Source organism: Oryctolagus cuniculus, chromosome 1 (assembly GCF_051225735.1).
Source record: "Oryctolagus cuniculus isolate XC-2025 breed Fujian yellow rabbit chromosome 1, ASM5122573v1, whole genome shotgun sequence".
Lineage (NCBI taxonomy): Eukaryota > Metazoa > Chordata > Mammalia > Lagomorpha > Leporidae > Oryctolagus > Oryctolagus cuniculus.
This window is the reverse complement of record NC_142867.1, coordinates 210888108-210912279: the sequence shown is the minus strand read 5'-3', so window position 1 is coordinate 210912279 and position 24172 is coordinate 210888108. Positions and strand designations below refer to the sequence as shown.

The following is a 24172-nucleotide window of genomic DNA, read 5'->3' as shown; positions in this document are numbered from 1 at the left end:
TTTAAAGTTTGCAACTCTGAGGAAAATGTCGGGAAATGACAGGCATAAATCTTCACCCCCAAGAAGCTTTGACACCAAGTGGTAGAGAAATCTGATCTAGGTGGGAGGAGGGGAAATCTCAGATTCTTCTTTAAATTTAAGGAGGAAAAAAAAAGCAGGAGTGGGGGGAGAGAGAAAGTGAAAGAAAGGTCTTGAACCTTTTCCCAACAGCCAACACGCTGCTTTGAATGTCAAGGTTAGGAATTCAACAACATTGCCCTCCACAACCTACAGCTGCCTGTGAATGGCACAATGACGTCCACAGCTACCACACAGATGAATTTCAGGGTAACTTGCCTTGAAAAGAAAACAAAGGGCTCTATTCTTTAGCTTTCAAAAAGCAGAGGGAAAGGGGACAGAAACTGTACAAGCCTCCTCCTGATTTGATGGACACTTAATTTTCCAAAGCATGATTCCCCGAGGCGGGACATGGAGGAATTCTGTAAAATCCATCCTGGAAGAAGCAGGACCATCCATCCCGATGGCCTCTTCCCCACGCCAGACAAAAGCAGAGCAGCCTTGGTGGCGGTGGGGCCACCTCCCGAGTCCAAAATATTAACATACCTTCCCTTCAATTCATATTCCTCAAGATGGAGAAAAACCCCCTTGGAAATTGTAAACAAACCTGCTACACATAAAAATAAAACAAAAGGAAACTTGAACAATCTCTGTGAGCCTCCACGGGTTCATTACCAGGTGTAAACTGGAGACAAAGGAAGCAAAGACTGACACAACTGGATTCATTTTACCCAGGTCTTTTATCTGCTTTTTCTTTATTCCTCTACCCTCGCTGATGAACCCACTCAGGATCACAATAATGCAACTGTCAACTGCTCATGCTTGCCTTCAATAGCAGGTTTGTTTACCATTTCATGGATCGTTCGAGATATTTTCTATGTAAGCCCTCAAGACTAGTTGCTGCTTAGAACGTGCACACAATGAAGTACAAAATGCACTCCACCTCTCTTGTTAACAGTCTTGAGCAGCAAGTTGAGCACTGCCAAACAGCATCTCTGGAAGACCGGCCCCTCCGCTATGTTGGTGCTAGGTCCTGTTCTTAGCTCTGCAGAAGAGAAATTCTGTGGCCAAGAAGGCCACAGCCACATCCTGCTGCCCGTGATCTGTCTACCACCTTACAAATCAAACCAGAGACCAAAACAAATACCCCCAGGACTGGGCCTCGCCTCCGCAGGCAGCCGCAGTGCCCTCGAGGTCAGAGTACACATCTCGGTGAGCCCTGACAAGTTAGTGCAGAGGCTGGAGTCGTCTCAGACACCAGCACAGGACAGCTTCAGCTCCTTTGAAGGAATTTCAAGGCCACAAAGGAACGGCTGCCAGGCAGATGATAAGCCAAGAGAATCACCTTCCCATGCCTGCCACCCACCCCCAATTCAATACAAGGCCCGATTGCCTAGGCAGACCCCTGCCAAAGGAAGGGGACTCTCCTTTTAGGTAACACGTGTTTCTTGCATATTATTTCATCCTTCTCAAAAGACAAAGTCTAAATTTTAACTCCAATATTTATATATTATAGGAAACTTCAAGAAAGAAAACGCATTCCAAGAATTTCTTAAATGGCAACGCAAAATGTATCACCATAGGTTTCCATGACACGAACGCCCTTCTCCCTCTTGGTTAAAGGCAGAAGGGCAGGTATATTTGCAAAAAATAAACAAATCCTACCTCTGAGGATATGTATGTAATAATGGGCAGGTTAGAGCTTAGAATTTTACTTCTCTCCTTGGTGCCAATATTCTCAATCTCTCTCTCTCTCTCTCTCAGAGTCTGTGAATAATGTACGATTTTAGCACTTTGGGCACTAAAGTGACAAAGATGTGAGTGTGTCTGATTCCACTGATCTTAAAAAAGCCCACTTGCTACATAAAATTCCAGCTTGTTCATGAAACACAGCCTGAAGAGCAGGGAGAGGGCTGTGTTGTGCCCTGGTTCTATAGAAAGGCAGACAGATTGTTAGCAGTGAAGGGCATGTCACATAAGTTAAAAATCATCATTAAGACTATTTTCCTTCATTCTGAGCTTAAGGAAAAAAAAGCAAAAACACTCCTGTGTTTGGAGATCCAGACTTCTGGTCCTGGGGAACCACAGAAGCTGACGCACATGGATACAAATTCAGAGGGAAATTCTGCACCCCACTATGGGTCACCCGAATTGTATCCTGATTGCCCGTGTGGCCAGTGGTACCTACCACGGAACCAAGAGCAAAGACTAAGACGGTGCATCTTTGAAAACCGGATGTGGCTTAGCAACTAACCAACTTTGGGACCACAGTTCAACTCCCTGACTCATGCCTTAGATGCCAAGTTTTCGAAATTAAATTATAATTTATGATTGGAATTACACAATTAAATCGAGTGAAATCATATGTAGCATTCATTCTATAAATTGCCTATTATAAGAAAAGAATTCTATCTTGTAAAACCAAGGTCAAATTGTAGCATGGCTGGTCATAGTGACTATGTAGGGTGTGCCAATTACTGAGCGGCCAGCAGGTGATTCTCACAGCTGTGGTGTGAGGAATAAAGGGATTCGCTAACCAATTTTACCAATGAGGTGGCTGAAACTGAGGATGGTTGGTCACACAGCTGAGATGCAGAGGCTGGGTTTGAACAAAGACCCATCTGCCTGTGACATCTGAGCCTTCTCAGTAAGGCATCCATACCCAGCGGTGACCTTCAGCGTCCCAGGACACTGTCAGAGGAATGAGAAAGAACAGAGAATTCTTTCAGAAATACACAGACAAGGAGCAGGCTTCCGACACACGGTTAAGATGCCACTTGGGACACATGCACCCCCTGTTGGAGTATCCGGGTACTGGCTCTACTTCTGCTCCACCTTCTGCTAATGTACAACCTGGGAAGATGGCAGGTGCCGGCTCAAGTACTTGGGCTCCTTCTACTTGCATGGGAAACCATGGCTGAGTTCCTGGCTCCTGGCTTCCCCCTGGCCCAGCTCTGGATGTGGTGGGTATTTGGGGAATGAACCAGTAAGTGGAAGATTTCAGAAGTCAGTTTTTCTCTCTCTTTCTCTGACATTCAAATAAAATAAAAATTATTAGGTAAACATGTTTTAAAAAGGAAATAAGCACACAGCAGAGAGGAAAGAGTGGTAGAAAGGCTGAAAGAGTGAAGAAGATAACATTAAAATTGATACAAATGGTAACAGATACAATAGCCAGAAAAACCACCAAAACAAATACAAAAGAAAATGCACTACCATAAGCATTTTGGGGACTGGCATTGTGGCATGGCAGATTAAGTCTCTGCCTGTGAGGCCACATCTCATATGGGTTCCAGTTTGAGTCCCAGCTGCTCTACTTCTGATCCAGCTTCTTGCTGATGCTTCTGGGAAAGCAACAGAGGATCCTTGGGCTCCTGTACTCTTGTGGGAGACCTGGAAGAAGCTCCTGGCTCCTAGCCTTGGCCACATCCTGATGGGCCATTTGGGGAGTAAACCAGCAGATAGACCTTTATCTCTGGCTCTTCCTCTCCTCTCTCCCCTCTCTGTAACTCTGCCTTTCAAATAGATAAATAAATCTTTAAAATAAAAATAATAATAAATAAAATAAGCATTTTGGAGCATGTGGAAACAAATTAATAAGCAAGGTTCATGGGAGAGATAAAAAGTTTCCAAAATTTCAAAGTGTTTCTAGAAACAGAGCAAGCTTCTGCACAGGAGACATTTCTTGGAACGCACTGTGCAGGTAAACAGAACTGGAAGCCTGTTTGCCTAAATGTCATGCTTCATTTAAATGCTTGATAAATCGGGTTCCACTTTTAACTGTAAAATTCCTCCAGTGAGATTTGGCTGGGGAAAGAAAGCGTACAAATGCAAACAGGGGATGGGAGCTTTCAGGTGAACCTTTGAAGAGCTCAGGATTTCAAACCAGGAAAGTGCTGGGTTCCAGGTGAGCCCTCCTAGCCCTCTCACTTTTCCAAGTTCCTGGTGAAATGGGAAGTTTCTTGGCTAATCCCAGCTCCCCACAAAACCAGCCAATGCCAGGTGAGTATCAGTGGGGGGCTTCTTTTTTCTTCTTCTAGAAATTAGCACCGTAGAAACAATCACAATAAATTGATAAAGGCACACGACAGAAATACAATCTCTGGGAAAACAATACACAACAGAACAGAGCCTTCCTGGGTATTCACACTTCCCATCCCATAACATTTAGTTAACTCTGTCTTCGTGCCAGGCCATGCGCAGACTCTGGGGTCTTCCAGGAACTCAGATCTCTTACAGGGAGAGAATGGAGCAGTTGACTGTTTTGAAAAGACAGGCCATCCTTCCTCCACTGATTGAAGGAATAAAAGAGGCAAAGAGAACAAGTGAACAGTAACAGGAGAGTTTAACCATGGTAAGATCAAGGAAGACACAAGGAAGAGCAAGAATCAATCGGGCAGTAAATTGTGGAAGCCACAGAGGACAGCCCCCTTGTACGCGCTGAGTGCTACAAAAAAGGAGGATGCACCAAAGCATCAAGTCTCCATTTCCTGCAGCTCTGCATAGAAGGTGTGAGGGAAGGTGAAAGAGAGCAGAAGCACCTTGGTGGCAGAAACCACAGTTAGTAAAATTTGTTCATGATTTAGAAGACAGGCTCATTGGCCCAGGCGAATCAAGAACCAGGAAAAAAAAAAAAAATAAAAGACAAAGAACAGTTGGCAAGCAAATCCTGAATGGCCAGGGGGCAAATGATTAAATTATTCCCCTTTTAGGGGAAGCAGATGATTAAATGATGACCCATTCATTCACCAAGTATTTATAGAGCATCAAAGTAAATATGAGACCTTATTCTGGGACAGTAAGACCTGATTCTTGACCTCAAGCCACTCGCTGCCCGAGACAGACACATAAATAATTGATTGTGATACATTGCCAGAAACAAACGGCTTTAATGGAGGCATCTACAAAGGGGTGGGGGGCTGGAAGGGAACAGCAGCAGCACTTGTCGCCCAGGAATGTGGCAGTGAAGGAGGCGAGGAGTGGGTGTTAAGGGAAACCTGACTGTCCATTAATAAATATGACTGGTATTAATTACTGTGTTAATCAACAAAATCAACACTAGATGTGCAGATACTAAGTACTCAGCGCACCACTCTTCTACCTTAAATCCTACGTTTTGGAGAAACCAGTCAGGAACTAACAACTGAATTCTTATCGCCATGAAAAAAGAAAGCCACTTAATTTCCCTTGGGCAAAGCAATGGAGAGCAGCAGATGAGTTTGAACAGAAAAACATGTACATCAGAGGGTGGGGCAGGTTTTGTGTGCGACAACTTAAGATCTCCAAGTGCTAAAATACCACAGAAAGTTCAAAATAATGCATGGATGGGAGTTTTCCCCAGAAAAGCAGACCATTTAGCAAGTAAGGTAATGTAAAGAACTCGAAATGGAGTATTACCTGTGGATATTTTAAACATAAATAATTGCAAATGCCCAATGTCTGTGGGAGGGAGCACGGCCCTAATAAGCTGGAAACAGAGTTCAATCTTGTGAAGAAATTATAGTGAATTTGAGCAAGGCATACATACAACAGAGTAGCTAGACATATTTTAGTTAATGGCCAGCAAACTTCTAGAATGGCATCAACTTCTATTATACAACTGCTAATAAAAATAGTCAAAGTATTTTCATGTATGTGATAGTGACCCAGGAATCTAGTGACTCAAAAGAATGCTGTGGCAATGGGAGACCACTGGGCTTTGAGTTGACTGGAGTCTGCTCCTTGGAGCTCTATGATGCGCTCCTGAAACCCAGGACACTGAAAGCTGACCTCACCTCTCCTTCTGTGTTCTGAATGTTAGTGCATGGCCCACCTCCTTGTTCAAGTCCAAACTGTGAGGTTCTCCCATCAGGTTGTCAGCCTTCTCCCTTTAATGTGGCAGCACATTTAAACAGGTACTACGCTTCAGAGACAGGTGTCCAGACCCACCTCTACCCTGCTACCTGGTTCTCCTTTCCTCTGCCTTCTCTACCCATTGTTCACTGAGGTCCTCCTGTACCACACAGGCCACTCCAACAGTCTTCCAACTGGTTTTCCTTCCTCTAAGATCTGTTCCAGTCTGGCTGGCATACATCTTCTGAGACTTATATAGCACTTGTGTGATTGCGAGATGCTTATGCCCTATTGCTCAAGAGTAAAGTCTTCATTTCTTAGAACACAGAGCTCTTATACCTACTTCCACCCACATCTCCAGCCCGCAGCTGATTCCTTATATATTCTACATACTCCATCATTGGGAGTCCTTGTCCAGGGCTACTGGTGCTCTTCTTTCTCCCCTGCAAATTCTTTCACACCCTTCAAAATTCAACTGAAGTATCACCTTGCTTGAAAATGAGCTGAGTGTGCCCCCTAAGGTCTCACACGTTGAACTTGAATTCCCATTGTGCTGTATTAAGACAGCTGGGAAACTTAATCTGACTTCATCGTTGAGAGAGGTGGGGCCTTGGGGAGCTGATTAGGATTAGATAAGGTCATTAGGGTGAAGCTCCCATGATTGAAATGTGAAGGGGAGAGACCAGGCACACGCACATGCTCCGTGTCTCTGCCACCCTGGGACTCTGTGAGCAAGACTGTCAGCAGATGCAACCCTTGAACCTCCCAATGTGAGCCAAATAAACCCATCTCCTTTATAAAGTTAGTCTGCCTCAGTTGTTTTGCTATGGAGGTAAAAATGGGCTAATGCACACCTCCTCTTGAGGTTTTCCCCAACAATTCTGATGGAACTCTGTGCTTCTCTGCATTCTGCCCATGCACACACATAGTGACTCTTGCTCTGGCACGGTGTGCCTCATGCTACACTCACACAACAAGTCCTCCTAAGCCTCCTCCACTAATGGCGGTCAGATCAACACTTCCAGCCCTGAAGCATCCCAACCGGAGAAGACCGGTGGTGACAGCAGCATCGGCTGGGGCTGTACTTCACCCTCTACCCGGCCCCTTTCTATTTCCAGTGGCTGAGTTAGTGCCACCAAGAACCAGGTTTATTTGTTGACAAACTCCTTTAGGCCAATTTTATTTGTTACTGAGCTTATTCAAGCTAATTACTATAATTTAAGATGGCGAAATACGGGCATAGAAAGTGTTATTTCTATGAAGGCTACATTAAATGCTTTTTGAAATTTTTGATAACTTTTAAGATTTACTTACTTATTTAAAAGGAAGAGTTACACAGAGAGAAGGAGAGCCAGAAAAGGACATCTTCCATTCGCTTGCTCACTCTCCAAATGGCCACAACAGCAATGGCTGGGCTGATCTGAAGTCAGGAAGCCGGAGCTTCTTCCTGGGCTCCCAAGTGGGTGCAGAGGCATAAGCACTTGGGTCATTCTCCACTGCTTTTTCAGGCACATTAGCAGAGAGCTGGATCAGAAGTGGAGCAACTGGGGGTAAGGCTGGTACCCATATGGGATGTCAGTGTCAAAGGCGGTGGCTTTACCCACTACGCCACAATGCTGGCCTCTTGAAGGCTTTTTAAAAACTCAAGTTGCTTTGGGGCTGGTGTTATGGTGTAGTGGGTGAAGCCGTTGCCTACATGCAATGCCAGCATCCCACACGGGTACTGGTTCAAGTCCTGGCTGCTCTACTTCCAATCCATCTCCCTGCTATAATGCACCTGGGAAAAGCAGCAGAAGATGGCTTCGTGCCTGGACTCCTGCCACCCACATGGGAGACCCGGATGAAGCTCCTGGCTACCTGGCCTCCATCTGGTCCAGCACTGGCTGTTCTGGCCATTTGGGGAGTGAACCAGTAGGTGGGAGATCGCTTTCTCTTCCCTGCAAACACCCCCCCCCCCCATATCTCTGTTTCTCTCTCTTTGTAAGTCTGCCTTTCAAATAAAATAAAATAAATAGATCTTTTTTAAAAAAATAAAGTCAAGGTGCTAAAAAAAATTAGTGTCAAATTCTGTTTTGGCAAGACCAATTATAAAAGATTGAGAACACAGAAATCTAAAACTCTGTTTTAACATTGTGTCTCAAATGTCTAGGTTCTCACTCCACTTAAAAGAAATCAAAACTGGAAGTAGTGCATGATATGATATGCACATGGTTTGTGCAAGACAGAAACCAGAGAACCCCAATCAAAGGCCCTAGACTCAAATATATAGACGTGATCCTAAATCACAACACTGCTGAAAGAGTGTATTTGCATTTTAAGTGAAAATGAAATGATTAAAGCATTTAAAAATATTTCCTGATTAAGATGGAGGTTATTAAAAGAGGCAGAAAATAAGTTTTGGTGAGGATGTGGTGAAACTAGACATCATGGGCAGGCACTACCGTTGGCAATGTGAAATGGTGCAGCCATTATGGCAAACATATGGAAGCGCCTCAGAGAATTAAAAACAGAACTACCAGAGATCAAACAGTCTCACTTCTCTAACTTCTTCTAACAAAAGAACTGAAATTAGAATCTCAAAAGGTATCTGTACCGCAGCTTTATTTACAGTAGTCAGGAGGCAGAAACAATCCAAGTGTCCATCAACAGTCAAACAGAAAAAAAAAGACATCATAGATTATATGCTCACAGTGGACTACCACTGGCCCTGAAAAACAGGAAATGTTGGGGCTGGCCATGTGGTGCAGTGGGTTATGCCGCTGCCTGCAATGTCAGCACTGCATGTGAACATGGGTTCGAACTCTTGGTGTTCCACTTCTGATCCAGCTCCTTGCCAATGTGCCTAGAAAGGCAGTGGAAGAAGGCCCAAGTGCTTAGTTAGGCCTTTGCCACCCATGTGGGTGACCCAGATTGAGTTCTAGGCTCCTGGTTTTGGCCTGGCCCAGCCCTGGCCATTGGATGGAAGATCTCTGTCTCTCCCCTCCTCTCTCTGTAACTCTGCCTTTCATATAGGTAAATAAATTAAAACAAACAAACAAACAAACAAAAACCAGAAAATGTTGTCATATGCTACAACGTGGGTGAAACTTAAGGAAAATATGCTAAGAGACACAAGGTAGCCACAGAAGAACAAAGATGGCATGATTCCACTTCTATCAGGTACCTAGGATAGTTAAACTCAGAGAGACTCTAAGTAGAAAACTGGGCTGTAGGGACTAGAAGGGAGAGGCAAGGGAGGAGTTGTTCCATGAGTAGAGTTTTGGGCACATGAAATAAAAAAGTTCTAGAGACTTGCTGTACAACAATGGATAGACAACGAACACAGCTCTATTGTACACTTAAACATTTGTGAAGAGGGTAGATTTCATGTTATGTGTTTTTTAAGTTAATAATTCCTTTAAGTACCTTTAGACAGTCTTGCTAGGTCCTTTACCAACATAATAAACTTCAGTTATCATCATAATGACTTCATTATGGTCCTTTAGAAAGTGTCTGCTAGATAGAGTTTGTGGACAACCGTGGCTATGAAACCACATAAGGTACTATATTGTTCCTGTCAATCTAAAATGTAATACAAGCTCCACAGGCAAGGGTTCTTGATGTTTTTGTCACTGATGTAGCCCAAGCACTTAGGAGTTCGGGAAAGGTACTTAAGAAAATATTTGCTGGGTTGAATTTGTGGACAGCTTTCTTAGTTCTGTGAGGAGTTTGCACACGAGATGTCCTCAGAAAGTTCGCCGAAAATGTGTATTGTGAAAGAAAATTCTGCACCCACAATTTTTGTACTGAAAGAAACAAATCTTTTGATTGCATGTTCCCTGTACACACTGTTTGAAGTTACGACAAGAGCAGGTGACACAGAGCCGTCAGGTTGATTCACTGACTCAGAGAATCTACTTCTTTTAGAAGATGTCTTAGATTTCTCTGTCCTTCCATTTAACTGTCTTTCTCTCTCGCTCTGTGCTACAACACTGAACAGAATCTGGCATCTAGAACAGAAACAAAAAGTACAAATCACCAACGAAACTTTCCGACGACTTCCTTTGAAGAGCCTCAAAAATGTTCCCTATGGACCATTCCAAAAGAAAATTGTATCTGAAACTAAGCTTTAGAACACAAACCATTTCAACTCCTCTGGATAGTGTCTAAAGAGGGCACATAACTCTCCAGAGGCAGTCACGTTATTTTTATTTCCTTCTTTTGATTATGCCTTGAAAATCTCCAGGCCAAGGCCTCTGGCACCTCCTTGTCTTCTATCATCAGTGGAGCTCCCTGGCCTGTATGCACAAGATTATGATACAATGGCCAAGGGGACAATGGATACTGAATGACTATATATAGGAATTCTGGGCTTGGTTGCCATGGAGGCAAGCGGAAAAACAAACGCCTAATCCTGAAAATAAGGTTGAGGCCAAACTTGAAGGAAACACACACTGAAAACTTCCTGTCATTCTGATGAGTAAAAACAAAACCTTGAAATATGCTCATGGAATAGGAGAGAAAGAAACCCAAATAGAAAAATTAGTCTTCAAAATGACAAAAACACAGCAAACAAGGGACAGCCTTTTTGAGACTTAGTTTCTTATATATACTTAATTCTCCGTATTTTCCACACTTCATCCCGAAGTTCATTGAAAGGCGTCTCAAAGGCCTTATTTTGTATTAAGTCTCATGATGTCATTCTCTATATATTTTGGGGGAACCCAGGGAGGCTTGATCAAAGATAAAATGGGTTGGTGAGGTTCCAATTCACTAGGCCCTATATCTGGGGACAAATATAATTGTCTTTCTGTATTTAGCCCCCAAGAGGCATCATCATTCACTCAGTTGACAAAGTCAAAATAAATCCTTGGTTCATTTCTCTATTGTTCTACACATTGAATGAGTCAAAAAGGTCTGTGGGTTCGAGCGCCTGAAACTCTCTCTGGGCTCCACTCACCATTGCCACTGCTTATGTCCAGGCCCTCGTGGTTGCTTTTGTGAACCTCACCTGCACAACGTTCCTAGCAGGCTTTCTATTGCCCACTTTCTCCTCCCTCTAAGAAGCCTTTCTTCTCTGAAATGCAAATGCAATCACAACACCTCTTCTTCCAGGAAAAGGTCCAACTCCGAACCTCTCCTTCATCTTTCCTGACCTGTCCTCACCCCATATCCACAGTCAGCACATGTGCTCAAATGCCAGGCACAGAGAAGCTTTCTAATATTCACTTTGGTTGTCCTTTTTAAGCTGAATCTTTGTATATTTCTACAATGCCCTTCTTATACTTCTCAGCCTGACAAACTCCTATTCATCTTTTAAAACTGAACTCAATTCAAATGGACCACCATTATGAAGATTTTCCTTCATTCTAGATACACATTTAATTCACCCTCTGGACTCTCCTGCTGGTATTTATCTTACTGTATAGATGCTAATTTTATTTTACTCCCACCAGGCTATGATCTTTCTCCAAGTAGGCTATCCATCCATTCATCTATCCATTCATGCATGTATGCACATTTATCTATAACTATTTTAAAAGCTTAACTTAGCTCAGCAGCCTGGCCTAAAACAAGTTCTCAACAAACATGTTGAAAACATCCAAAAATAGTTCAAACTGAAAATAGTGGTCTGGAAAACTCAGAATTATAAGGAAAGTCCAATAGACCACAATGACACTCTCTTTGTACATTTTTTCATTTGAAACACTGGACACTGACCCACCTTTACTGAAACAAGCCTGGATTTTTAAAATTACCTGGACAAAGCCTTCTGAACATTTGGGAATTTGAATGCAATGGAATTCAGAATCAATGACCACCCCAAGAAGCCAAAGACATTCACTTCTGGTTTTGCATCTAGGTCACCTTAAGTCAAAACTCTGAAATATTTGATATCAAGATATCTGGAAGCTTTTAGATGATTCAATACACAGCTATCTCTCTTCTTTTTAAATCACGGTAGGCACAGATTTCTATGAGATGCTCAGGAGTAACAGGTATCATTTATTTAAACACAACTTGACTTCTTGATAGTCCTAGCCCAAGATCATGCAAATAGAGCCCTTTGCAATCCAGGAGTAGATAGTCACAAATTACTTTCAGGTACTCAGAACCCCACTTTTGCTGTATAAACTGTTTTGCCAACATTTCTTGCATCAGGAATGCACTCCAGATATGCAATGTGCAGACTGTTCGTTTTGCATAAGGACTTGCGGTGGCTCTGAAAAGTAGAGATGACTTCATGTTACCCCAGACAGCCAATGGAGAAATAGGAACATAACCCGGGGCTCCTGCATGCCCCAGTTACAGAAACATGTTCTTTATCTGCCAGTCATTAGCAAATATCGTAGGTATTCCTTCTACACCCGATGGTATTTGCAACTCAAAAGTGTGTGTTTTTAAAAATCTTCCTTAAAACAGACTGAAAATTCCTGGGGAAACGAATGTGTGGTGGTGAAGCCTTTTTCTAATTTTTTTTTGGAGGAAACTCTGGGTGGCATCTGCCATTGTTAATTGGGAAGCTCTTACAATACCAAATGCATAATTCACCTGTGACTTTTGAATTGTATGATGAGGAAGCAGCATTTCCTGCTGTTCGGTTAGATCGCATAGATGTCTTTACCACACTGAAAAATCCAACAAAAAGGGTTGAGCACAAAAGCCTCTTTATATAAATGACTTGGCCCCAACCATGGAGAGCTTTCGAACAACCTTGGATGGTATTTAGAGCGCTTGGGCCATGGGCAAGGCCACTGCGCTTCCTTCTCAAGACCTGCCTGCGGGGAAGATGCCTACTGACTTCAAGGAGCTGGTCACGATATATGGCTAGCTCTGAACAGGGCTGTAAGAGCCTGGCGAGGAAACCACTGTGGAGATTTCTTAAAAGATTAGATAATCAGGAGGAAAGAACATATCTGGGTATAAGGATATATATTTAGACACACAGAGCTCTAAGTGATGATATGGAAATCAGGTGAGAAAGGCGACGGTTGATCAAGAACAGCAATGAGCAGCCATGCTTCAAAGCAGAGAGCTATTCTAAAATTGTCCCTGAGTGGGAATCTCTGAACCAACAAACCCAGTGGGTTTCTTACCCTTTTCTCTTTTATTTTCACCTATTCCCTGGTAGTGTAAGAAAATCTTGGCTCTGAGTTAAGCTGTATTTTTAATCACCATTAAAGCAGTAGGCTCTTCCCTTAGGATAGATCCTCCACCTACTCCAAACTCCCCCACAGGAACCCTGTTCGGTGGTGCTGGGCTCAGGTGCAGGGTGTACGCTGTCAAGGTGTCAGGTAGTGAGATCCAGGTTCACCTTTCACTGTCTTAGCCGGCTCTATGCCTGGCAACCGTGCCAGGTGCTTCTTACAAAGTCTCTGGTTGATCTCTACCAAGACCTCAGGGAATGGGGATTAATATTCCCCATTTTAAAGATGGGGAAACTGACGAGGGAGATGGAAAACAGACAGCTTTCCACTTCTGCAGGGCTTTCTGATGAGGCTCCCAACAGCCCGGCAGAGACTCTCAACCAAGCAGAGCTCCAGTTCCTCATTTGTGAAGATGACACTGGCAACTCCAAAGGCGGGGTGAGGAGATGATATGAGACCAGCATGTGAAGCAGAGCACCTGCCTCGTAGAGAGGAAGTGCTTGCACGGGCCTCAGCCCCCCAGCAATGCAAGTCTATATCGTATAAATTCTGCGCAGAACTACAGTGTTTATGGAGTTTCTACAGATGAAACAATCGCGTCTCCTTAACTGAAGTGCGCAGTTAAGAGGAATGGGGACCTCTCACGCTGCTGGAAACATATGGAATACTCAGCCCAGCTCTAGGTGCCCAGCAGATGCTCAGCAGTTACTTTTTGAATGCTTGATTCTGGGCACAGCCAGCATAGCGACTTCTGAAAACAACCTGCCCGCTGATTTTGTAGCTGGAGATGGCTGAAGCGTCGAGGGCACTGACTGTGGGGCCTGGATTCAGCTCAAAGGCAAGGCTCGACCTGAATAATAGCACAGACTGAATGATTCACCCCCATTTTGTTAGATAACAATGCACACAGAATGGTCACAAATCAACTTGCCACAAAAAGGCCTGTCAGAGCAAATTTAATCCCCAAGCTGTGGAAGCTTTCCTGGCAGCTGTTCTGGGGTCAATTTTCTTTTTAATTTTTTTCAAGATCACCTGCAACTTTGAGCAAGTTCTCGGTATCCATCTTACAGATATGGCCTTAATCATTGCTATCATCAGTGTGGCCCTCCCAACCACCCTATCTGACCTACCAGCCCCTGTCATCATCTTCCTTCTTTTGAGAACACTTGCCACCTCCTCTCTAGTCAATGGGTATTGGCTGATGGTTTAGTTCTCCCTGTTACCTATGAGGGATTTTGTCACCAACCTCTAGGCTTACCTGGATTTTTATTCAACTAGCAGTACTTTTCCTTACTAACAAAGGACTATCATCAGCCATCCATGATTACTTAATTTGATTTGCTTATGGCCTTGTCTAAATACCGATGGAGTTTGCGGATTCAAAAGGCTTCCATAGCTTAGGCAGCTCATGTCAACAGCCTTGGGTGATCACTGACTGTTAAATTAACAAGAGTCACTGTGCACTAACTTCCCAGGAAGGACCTCTGTCCTCAAAGAGTTGTATTATAACTATGTCTAAGTGCTTCGAAAAGATGTATCATTCTTGGGTGCTTCGTTAAAGTTAATTAAGTCTCTAAAAAAAAAAAAGATGCAATGACTTTGAATAGCCCTTACCTTATCTCGACTATTGAGGAAAACTTTTTTTTTCTACCATGCAAACACTAAACTCTTAGTGAAGAGCTGGTCTTCTACGTATGAAGTTAACCAAAAATGGATCCTGTGGAAAATGGGACTGGGAATGGTAGAGGGAGGAGGAGGAGTGGTGGGAAGAATCACTATATTCCTAAAGTTGTACTTATGAAATGCATGAGGTCTGTATTCCTTAAATAAAAGGTTTCTTGGGGGAGGGGAGAATAAAAAATAAAATAAATAAAGTTGTATTTATGAAAAAAAGCATTATCTTTTCAGCTCTGGATTTTAATAGGGTACAGGAATTGTTCATCTGAAATTCGGTTCCTATTGTTCCTATGAATGCACCATACTCACATGCAGAATACTGAACCCTATGGGCAGGAAAGAAAGATGCTCAGCGGATGCTGACGTTTGAAGATTTGGCTCCATGGTGGCCAATGTTGTGGCACAGCAGGTTAAGCCATGACTCGTGACACCGGCATCCCATAATGGAGTGCTAGTTCGAATCTCAACTTCTCTGCTTGCAATTCTGCTCCCTGCTAATGTATGTGGGAAAGTGTAAAAGATGGCCTGAGTACCTGGGCCCCTACTACCTACATGGGTAGTATAACCCAAATGGAGTTCCAGGTACCCATGTTCCACCTGGCCCAGCCCCAGCCCCAGCCCCTGCCCTCTCCTTCTTTATGTTACTCAGCCTTTCAAACAAATAAATTAAAAAAAAAATGGCTCCCCAACTGATTCAGACATTTAAATCTCAAAGTCATAAGTTAATAGCACAAAAGAGGATAGTAGCTTGATCTAATTATGGTATTTGAAGGTGGAGCCTCTGGAAATTGATTGGATTGGACTAGGTTGGGAGGATGAGTCTCTATGAAGGAATCACGGCGACACAGGACAAGTGTGCTCCCTGCCCCTGCTTCCTGGCTCACCATGCAACCCTTCCTCCACACACCTTATGCCATTCACCACCATCATCAGGCACCAGATTGTTGGGGCTGCCAGATCTTGGACTGTGAACCTCCAAAACTGCGAGTTGAAATATACCTTCTTCCTTCATCAGCAGTTTCTCTCAGCTGTTTTTCATAGTGACAAAAAGCTGACTAATACAGTAGGCTACCTTTTCTGCTTGCTGCCAAAACGAGCAAAAACATAAGGAAGCACAGGAGACCAAGGGGTAAATTCACACACTGTAAACTATTAAATGTTGTCATCAGCCAAGACCCATTGGTCTGTTTCCCAAGTTGTAACTCTCAGTAACATTCAAAATGTTTCTAGAGCTGCATGTTAGCCCTTAGCTTTAACATCCATGTGTCAAGCTAAAGTCACTTGATACATATTTCTGGGACTCTACACTCACCTCAATGGTCAGGTATTATTTTATTATTTAATAAAGATACAATATTCTGGCTTCATTAGCTTTTTATAAATAGTTTGTTTATTGGTAACACTTGCTTTAGCTACAAGATGTTAGAAATTTGATAGATACAAAGATAATCAGATGTCAACTATCAAGCGCTCTCAGGTTGTTAGGAGAGATCACTAGAACACATTGCAGAGTGAGTGCTCCAGGGACTGAATGGAAACCCACAAGAGTACATTACCTATTGCCAGCAGAGTGGCCCGAAGACAGTGGGCTCTGAAGTCAGAAAAAATTCAAATCTTGCCTTACTATTTTAAATGACTGTAATGGCCATTACATGACACAATTAGTCTTCACCTTACAACTTTCATTTCACACTTATAGGACCTCTACTTTGGGAAGTGACCCTGTGCCTGGTGTTCAGAATACAGAAAATAGTCATCTTGTAGAGTTGGCAGAATGGACCCCATGTCCCCAAGAGAGGTAGGCCACAGCACAGTGCAGCTACAGAGGAAGGAGAGGTGACTCTCCTCTGGGGCCGCCATGGAAGCAAAGGACTCTGCCAATGGTTTTGAAAGATGAGCAGCATCTGGACATGTGGGGATGGAGGAAAGAGGAGGCATCAGGGACAAAGGCCAAAGGCAGCAGAGAGAGGGGTATATTCCAAAACACGGGGAGGGGAAGGCAGCTGATAGGAAGAGAAAGGGCCGGGAATGAGCTGGAGACCGTTGAGTGGGACTTTCTCAACCTCACAAGCACGCTGGATATGGTAATGACTTAGGTAAAAGACGGGAATGGAGGAGGATGAAGTGAGAAGAATCAAGTAGAGGTGAGCAACAGGACTGAGCAGGCAATGGACCGGCTGATGGCAACGGGTCCAGGAAGACCAGAAGATGCAGAGGATCCTAGCTGACAGCTCCTGCAGAGGGACCCGTGTGGCAGGAAGCTACTGAGTTCTGTTTTAGAAGCTTTACTTCCAAAGGCTGAGTGAGGCCTCTGGGTGGATAAAGTGAGGATCAGATGCAACAGAGTCTGGGGCTGAACCAGAGAGGGGAGCGCTGGAGGTTTAGGTGGCATTAAAGCCCCGGGAGGTAATTCCATGGGTTTGTGAAGGGGGTAGGGGAAGGCAGAGAGGCCTGAGCATCACACCCTGGTACCTGTGACAATTGCAAGGAGGAGAAGTGGGAAAAGGGAGGCATTATCAGAGAGGTGGGAGGAGAGCCTGAAACAGACAGCAGGACCAAACCACGGGAGGAGAATTTCCCTGGGAGGAAGGTCAGCAGTTTTAAATGCCACAGACAAAAAAAGAAGGATGAGGCAAGAGCAGAGGCCATGGGCTTGTTTGTCTGGGATCACTGATGACCCCTGCGAAAGCCATTAGGGAGAGGGAGGAAAAGGAGGCAGCAGCAGGTGTCAACAGCAAGGAGTGACTCTTTCATGGAGAAAATGTCACTGGAGCTGGCCAATCAGAGATCACTTCAGGAGGGAGTTTCAATACGGAGTACAGATTCCAGCAGGTCAGGGTAAGATAGCGAGAGGCAAGGAAGGAGAATATTGGGAATATCGATTCTTTCAAGAGATTTGGAGGATAAGACTGCAACTGCAGGAATAAAATCACTGAAGGGCTTATCTGAGAATGGATCTAATATTACAAACTCAGAGTACTTGCCTGGTGCGCTGATGGATACCTCTTTTCAGACTTTCCAGGTGGGAAATAACACCTCTAAGAATGAGGTTTAGGGAAGCACTGTGACACTGTAGAGAGAGCTTAGGAGTTGGGCTAATGGCACCCTCACCCCAACTCTGCCAGGGCTCACCTGTAAAACAAGCACACCACTGAGCTTCCTCAGCCTATCCTTCTCCTTCCTGAAATGGAAGAGCTGGTCAGGGAAGTTCCTGTCTCAGGTGACAATTGTGTGTAGGAAATGAAGTGATCTGTAAAGTGTTCAGTCCATAGACACACACTAAATGATAGTTACCATTAATTAAAATGGTGTGCCGATTAATGCCAATAATAGTGATAATGTTGGCTGGCATGGGGACTTACCAGCTGGCTAGGACACCAAGTGCTAAGGAATTTCTTGTGTGTGGGTGGTTGCAATTAAGCCCTGAAGTCAAGCAAGTTTATATCAACAGCGCTGCTGATGAAGCGAACTCACCAAATACTGAAAGATTCTGGACTTCCAAGCAGGCTCACGAGTAAAGGAACTTCGTTCAGCTCTGATGCTAGACAGGAACTGTTTCCCCCTTTTCCATTAAAAAAAAGTCCACACCATTCCCTGCCTGATGACAAATTATTATAAATTGATAAATTTTCTTCTACCATACTACTTTAATATCATCTAATATTTCTATGGTAAGTTAGAATATGACAGCATTTCCACATATTACACCATTTGATTCTTTTTTTTTTTTTTTTTTTTTTTTTTTTTTTGACAGGCAGAGTGGACAGTGAGAGAGAGAGAGACAGAGAGAAAGGTCTTCCTTTGCCGTTGGTTCACCCTCCAATGGCCGCTGCGGCCAGTGCACTGCGCCCGGTGCACCACGCTGATCCGAAGCCAGGAGCCAGGTGCTTCTCCTGGTCTCCCATGGGGTACAGGGCCCAAGTACTTGGGCCACCCTCCACTGCACTCCCTGGCCACAGCAGAGAGCTGGCCTGGAAGAGGGGCAACCGGGACAGAATCCGGTGCCCTGACCGGGACTAGAACCTGGTGTGCCGGCGCCGCAAGGCAGAGGATTAGCCTAGTGAGCCGCGGCGCCGGCCACCATTTGATTCTGGAAGTAACCCCATTATTGTTTTACATCGTAGAAAATCGAGGCTCCCGGAGGGTGAATGACCCACGCAAGGGCAACTGGACCTCTGCCTCGGGCTGCACATCTTGTTAACCACGTGAGAATGGGACTTCCCACACTTGAGCCTGCAGGCGTGCTCAAGATGGACCCCACGCTCAGGAGTCTGACATCCCCACGGTGACCTGAACACCAGTCAGTAGATAAGCTACAAAAGAGCATCTGTCCCTGATTTTCACTAGGCTCCAGTTGGGTGGAAAATGATCTCTCCTGGCATTGGCTCAATCAAAATGAACCTGGTGTGATACATAGCAACAGTGTGACTCCAAAATTCCACGAGGGGTGGGGAAAAAAAACCCTGAAGTTCCATGGAGCATTTGGATGTTTCTCCTCACTGAAGCTCTGGCAACCAGGAATGCCTGGGGTGGAACTTGGACCGCCTTGGGGTGCAATCAAATGTTCCCAACCCGGGGCTATCAATAATCTTCATGGCCCTTCGGAATCCAGTGAGTCCCGGGGCATGACGACAGCTACTCCATCTGGTCTGCAAGGAGTGTGGGGCTCTGAGCTTGGGTTCAGCACTTTCTTAAAAGTTGCTTTATGTGGCCAGCTGAAGCAGAGTCACCTCCTTTTACTGGGATGATGATGACTGGTGTAAAATCAGCCACCAAATGTGTACAGCATATTAGTTTACAGAGTTTCTTTCTCATGCAGGATTTTTGCTTTCTCTCACTTAAAAAAATAATAATAAAGAAGAACTTAAACCTGCCCTCAACTTGCACAGAATCACCACTTCTCTATCCTGTAGACCTAAAACCCTCTTCTGCTTGGGCAGCACAAGATGGGTGACATCTCCGTGTGCCACATCCTGTTTAGGCATATTGCGATGCCAAAAATACTCCCAGATTTTTGAATGGGATGAAACGCAGTGAAAAGTACTGTAAACCTTATTGTTAAGCTACAGGGACAGAGGTGCATAATAACGATGTAATTCAAACAGTAACTTTAAAATTATTATTTTAGGAACAGGTATTTAGCATAGTGGTTAAGATACCACCTGGGATGGCTACATGCCATATCAGAGTGCTTGGCTCTGTTCGACATTCCAGCGTCTTGTGAATGCACACCCTGGAAGGCAGCAGATAGTAATGGCTCAAGTACTTGGGTTGGTACCACCTACATGGGAGACCTGGACTGAGTTCTAGGCTCCTGGCTTTGGCCTGTTCCAGCTTTGGCTATTGTGAGCATTTTGCAAGTGAAGCAGTGGATAGAAGATCTCTCTCTGACTGTCTCTGTCTCTCTTTCTCTCTCTGTCTCCCTGGCTTTCAAATAAAATGAAATAAATATACAATTTTTTTAAACTGCTATTTTTAAAAGAGAAAAAAAGATCATTCTATTCTTTTATTTCAGCCCTTTTTAATTTAAACCTTTAAAGGGTTAGTGTCTTCCAGACCATCATTACAAAGATAACAAAACCGAGTTGCAAAAGCATACTGTAGACATACTTGCAAAAATGATCTTATTTTATTGTTACCATAACAATATATGGAATTTACTGATTTTAATGTGTTAATTGGGAATTTCACTTACATTTCAGTGTCTGCCTGTGGTTCAGTTATCATGATTATTGTGTTTTTTCTAAAAGATATATTAGTGGCATTATTCTAGCTTGCATGCAAGGTAGATAAGGATTTCTTCATTTTTCCTTCTCTGCATTCCTAATTAAAAACTTACCCACGGGCAAAATTTTAAAATACTGTAAAATCAGAGTAATAATAAAATCACAACTCACAAGTACAATAATTTGTGATTGCTAAAGCTATTAACTATACAGCTGCTCACTGCATTTGCTTTGGAATAGGCAAGACAGAGTAGCTATTTGCAACTTCTAGAACATTGCTATTTCTGTCTCTTTCACTCAAGAAAATACCTCAGAATACTTATGGGTAAATTGATGTTATATAGGGATACATTTTTTTTCAAAAATTTATCTATTTATCTGAGAGGCAGAGTGGCAGAGAGAGAAAGAGAGAGACAGACAGAGAAGTATCTTCCATCCACCAGCTCACTCCCCAAATGCCCACAATAGTCAGGGCTAGGCCAAGCCACAGGGGAGAGCCAGGAACTCCATCCAGGTCTCTCATGTGGGTGGCAGGAAACCAAGTACCTGGGCCATCATCCACTACCTCCAAGACACATAAGCAAGGAGCTGGAACTTGAACCAACACTCTGATATGGGATGTGGGGTCCCCAGATGGCAGCTTAACTTGCTATGCCACATCACCCACCCCTCAATTTATTTTGAAAAGTAAACTGGCTTTGTGATTAACAAAGATAATCTTGGAAACATAGGGGAAGACTGAGATTAGAGACAGGAAGACTGGCTAGCATCAGAGGAAGTGAGAGAATGAGTTATTCAGCAGTCTAACAGTCAGAAATCAGAAGATAAGAAAGCCAGATAAACCAGGATGGACAAAACTCTTCTAAAATGGCTAATCCCACAGAAGTGGTTGGGCGGGGAAGGAAAGACCTACACAGCTGTGGTCAGAAAAATCGAAGAATGTGAGAAGCTGTCGACGGCACCGTCACGGTGAATTCAGCTACAGACAGGCGGCTGGAGTTCAGTCGAAAAGGAGACACATCTCCTTAGCACAGGAGACCAAAGTGGCTGCTGAGTTATCACCATGAAAGTCCAGCACAGCGAGATTCCAGAGCATGGTGGTTCCAGCAAGAACAGCAAGGCAGGCGGAGGGCCTAGCACCAAGCTCATAGAGAAAGCAGGAACATTCCAGAAGATAAGAAAGTAAACAGAGAGCAGGCATTTGAAAGGGGACCATTAAATGAAGGAAGCAGAAATGTTCTCAAGAGGTAGCAGGAAGTCAGGCACACGTCCACTCCTCTTCTGGGATACTCCGAATTACTTTGGAGACACAAGGTTAAAAGGGATACGGTAGCATCGTTGGGGGTGGAAGGTAGATGTTAACGGGAGGTAGTAGGGGGTGATCAGTGACATGCTGTGGGACAGCACATCTTGGTGTACATGCAGCCAGGTGCCCTGGATCCTTCCAAATGAGCCAAATGATGGAGCCTGCTGTCAATCAGATCCCCTGGCTTGTTCACACACAACTCCTGTTTTCTCAGCTCTCCTTGTGTGCAGTTGCTTTTGCAGCCCGAATCCAAATCAATTTAACAAATATTTACTGAATGGCCCAACAAGTGCAAGGGCTCTAAGATGACTAGGGCACAGTCCTTGACCTCAGCGAGGGCCCAGTTTGGCTGGGGAGACACACAGAGTACCTGATCAGTATAAGCTGATTGGGCAAGTCTAGCAACTTAGCAAGTCAAGCAATAGAAATGAATACAGGGATCAGAAGACACCCAATGCACTTTAAGACTTAAATATTCCATTTATTATTTCAAGAGGAATCTTTTTGTTTGCTTGAGATTATAGACCTTTATGTAGTATGTCAAGTAGTAGAGAACTTATCAACTGACAATGAATCCATGTGAAAGAAAAATTGTTTTTATAGTATGGACCCTCTTTTGTAGAATAAAAAAATAAAGATAACAAAACAACCTGTGTTTGTCTATTCATTGAACAGATATCTAGATGACTCTACAGCAAGCTGCTCATAGAAATTATTCTGGTGAAAAGAGGCTAGCATTATGGGTGCCCTCACATTTCCCATATTGCTTGAAAGCTATTCTTTTATCATGAGTATGTATTACTTATGTAGTCAGAAGGAAAAACAAAGCTCTTGATGACTGCTAACCATGGTTGTTTTTAATGTATATTCTTACAGATCTACAAATGTCAGTTTAATGCATGTATAATTCCAAAGTACCCTCCCTCTTCCAGAAGGGAAAGACACCTTGCTGTCTTCCCGTTTAATGTATTTCTTTCCAGAGTCCTCTTCCCAGTGCTAAGTAGCCATATCTGGCACCACGTCTACCCTCCCACTAACCTCACCACACATCTTCCACTCTAGTTAGTCTTGTCTCCTGACTGTCCCCATGCTCCTTTCATCTGTATGTCTGTTCACTTCTGATACTTCCTCCCCCTGGATGGGCCTTCCTTTTGCCTGTATAAATCTACTCACCCTTCAAGGCCCAGGTGAGTCCCACCTGTTCCACACGGTCTTCCGTGCCTCATCAATTCCTTCTCCTCTCCACAGTTTTAGTCTTTAAAATCCAGAGGCATCATTTCTCACTCCATTATATTCCTTTTACCTTAACACTTTCTGTATATCTATTAAGCTCTAGATATAAAAAACAATTACAGCATCTTTAATTTCCTTTAGAAGATTCTGGAGCCCCCCAAATCCAGAAGTGGCGGTAGGCCTTAGCCATTCTGGATCATTCCTAGCATGTATATGTTTGCTGCTGGGCTTCAATGAGATATAAAGGTTAAGGGAACAGGCTTTGGATTCAGACAAACTGGTACATGAAATTCAGCTTCACTGCACACACATTTTGAGACTTTCGGACTCATCACCTTACTGCTCAGGTCCTGGTTTCCTTCTTTATAAAATGAGACTAATCCCTCATATACCTGATTCATGAGACATTCAGGGTATTCCAAAAAAAGTCTGTAAAAATACTTTTTATGGAAGAATTATGAATGAATTTCAGAATACCTGGCACCAAAATAGACTTATTTCTTAATTCTATTTCTCCACAAACTTTCTGAAGCACCTTCATATTAAAACAGATAAAAGATTTAAGACCATCAGCAAAATTTGTAAAATAAAAATGATATTTTTAATAACTAAGGGAATTAAAAAAGGAGACATTCCGGACCCTTATGTAAACTACAGTGAATGACTTTCAAATTGGTCCAGGGGAAAAAATAACTAACAATGCTAAAAATCAAGAACCGGATTAAGGGTTTAGAAGGTCCTGTATCACTAGACATGGCAATCATTGCAGCTTTGGTGGAGGACTCTCGGTGTGTGAAAATAGAAGATGACATAAGGAGACTGACTTGTGCGAGTCATCTAAGAATATTCTGTGTCCCCGAGGAAGCTGAAGAACCCAGCCCTGGAATGACTTCTCCAAGAGCAGTGCACTGGTAATGAAACTCTAGCTGAGTTCTGCACCCAGCCAAACACCTCCTTTGGGTTGAGCTCGCTGACTCTGAAACTGCTTGCAAGGTAGAAGAGCCTACCATTGCAGGACAGAGCCCTTCCTGGCCACCAACAGCAAGGGACCAGATCCAATAAACAGCAAGCAGCTCCTCCTCTCTCTCAGGTCATGCTTTTTCTCACCGATTTTTGTTTCGACACCACCACTCAGACTTTTCTGTAGAGCACTATTAGGATCATGAATGAGTTAACAAGAACACACGTGTAGCATTCGGAATTGCCTTACTGGG

At 43.6% G+C, this 24172-nt stretch overlaps 1 protein-coding gene across 22 annotated transcripts in view; it reads right to left on the bottom strand.

Moving 5' to 3' along the window:
- ZNF462 (zinc finger protein 462) overlaps positions 1–24172 on the bottom strand; it is a 148799-nt gene that overhangs the window by 40681 nt on the left and 83946 nt on the right. The window lies entirely within an intron of this gene.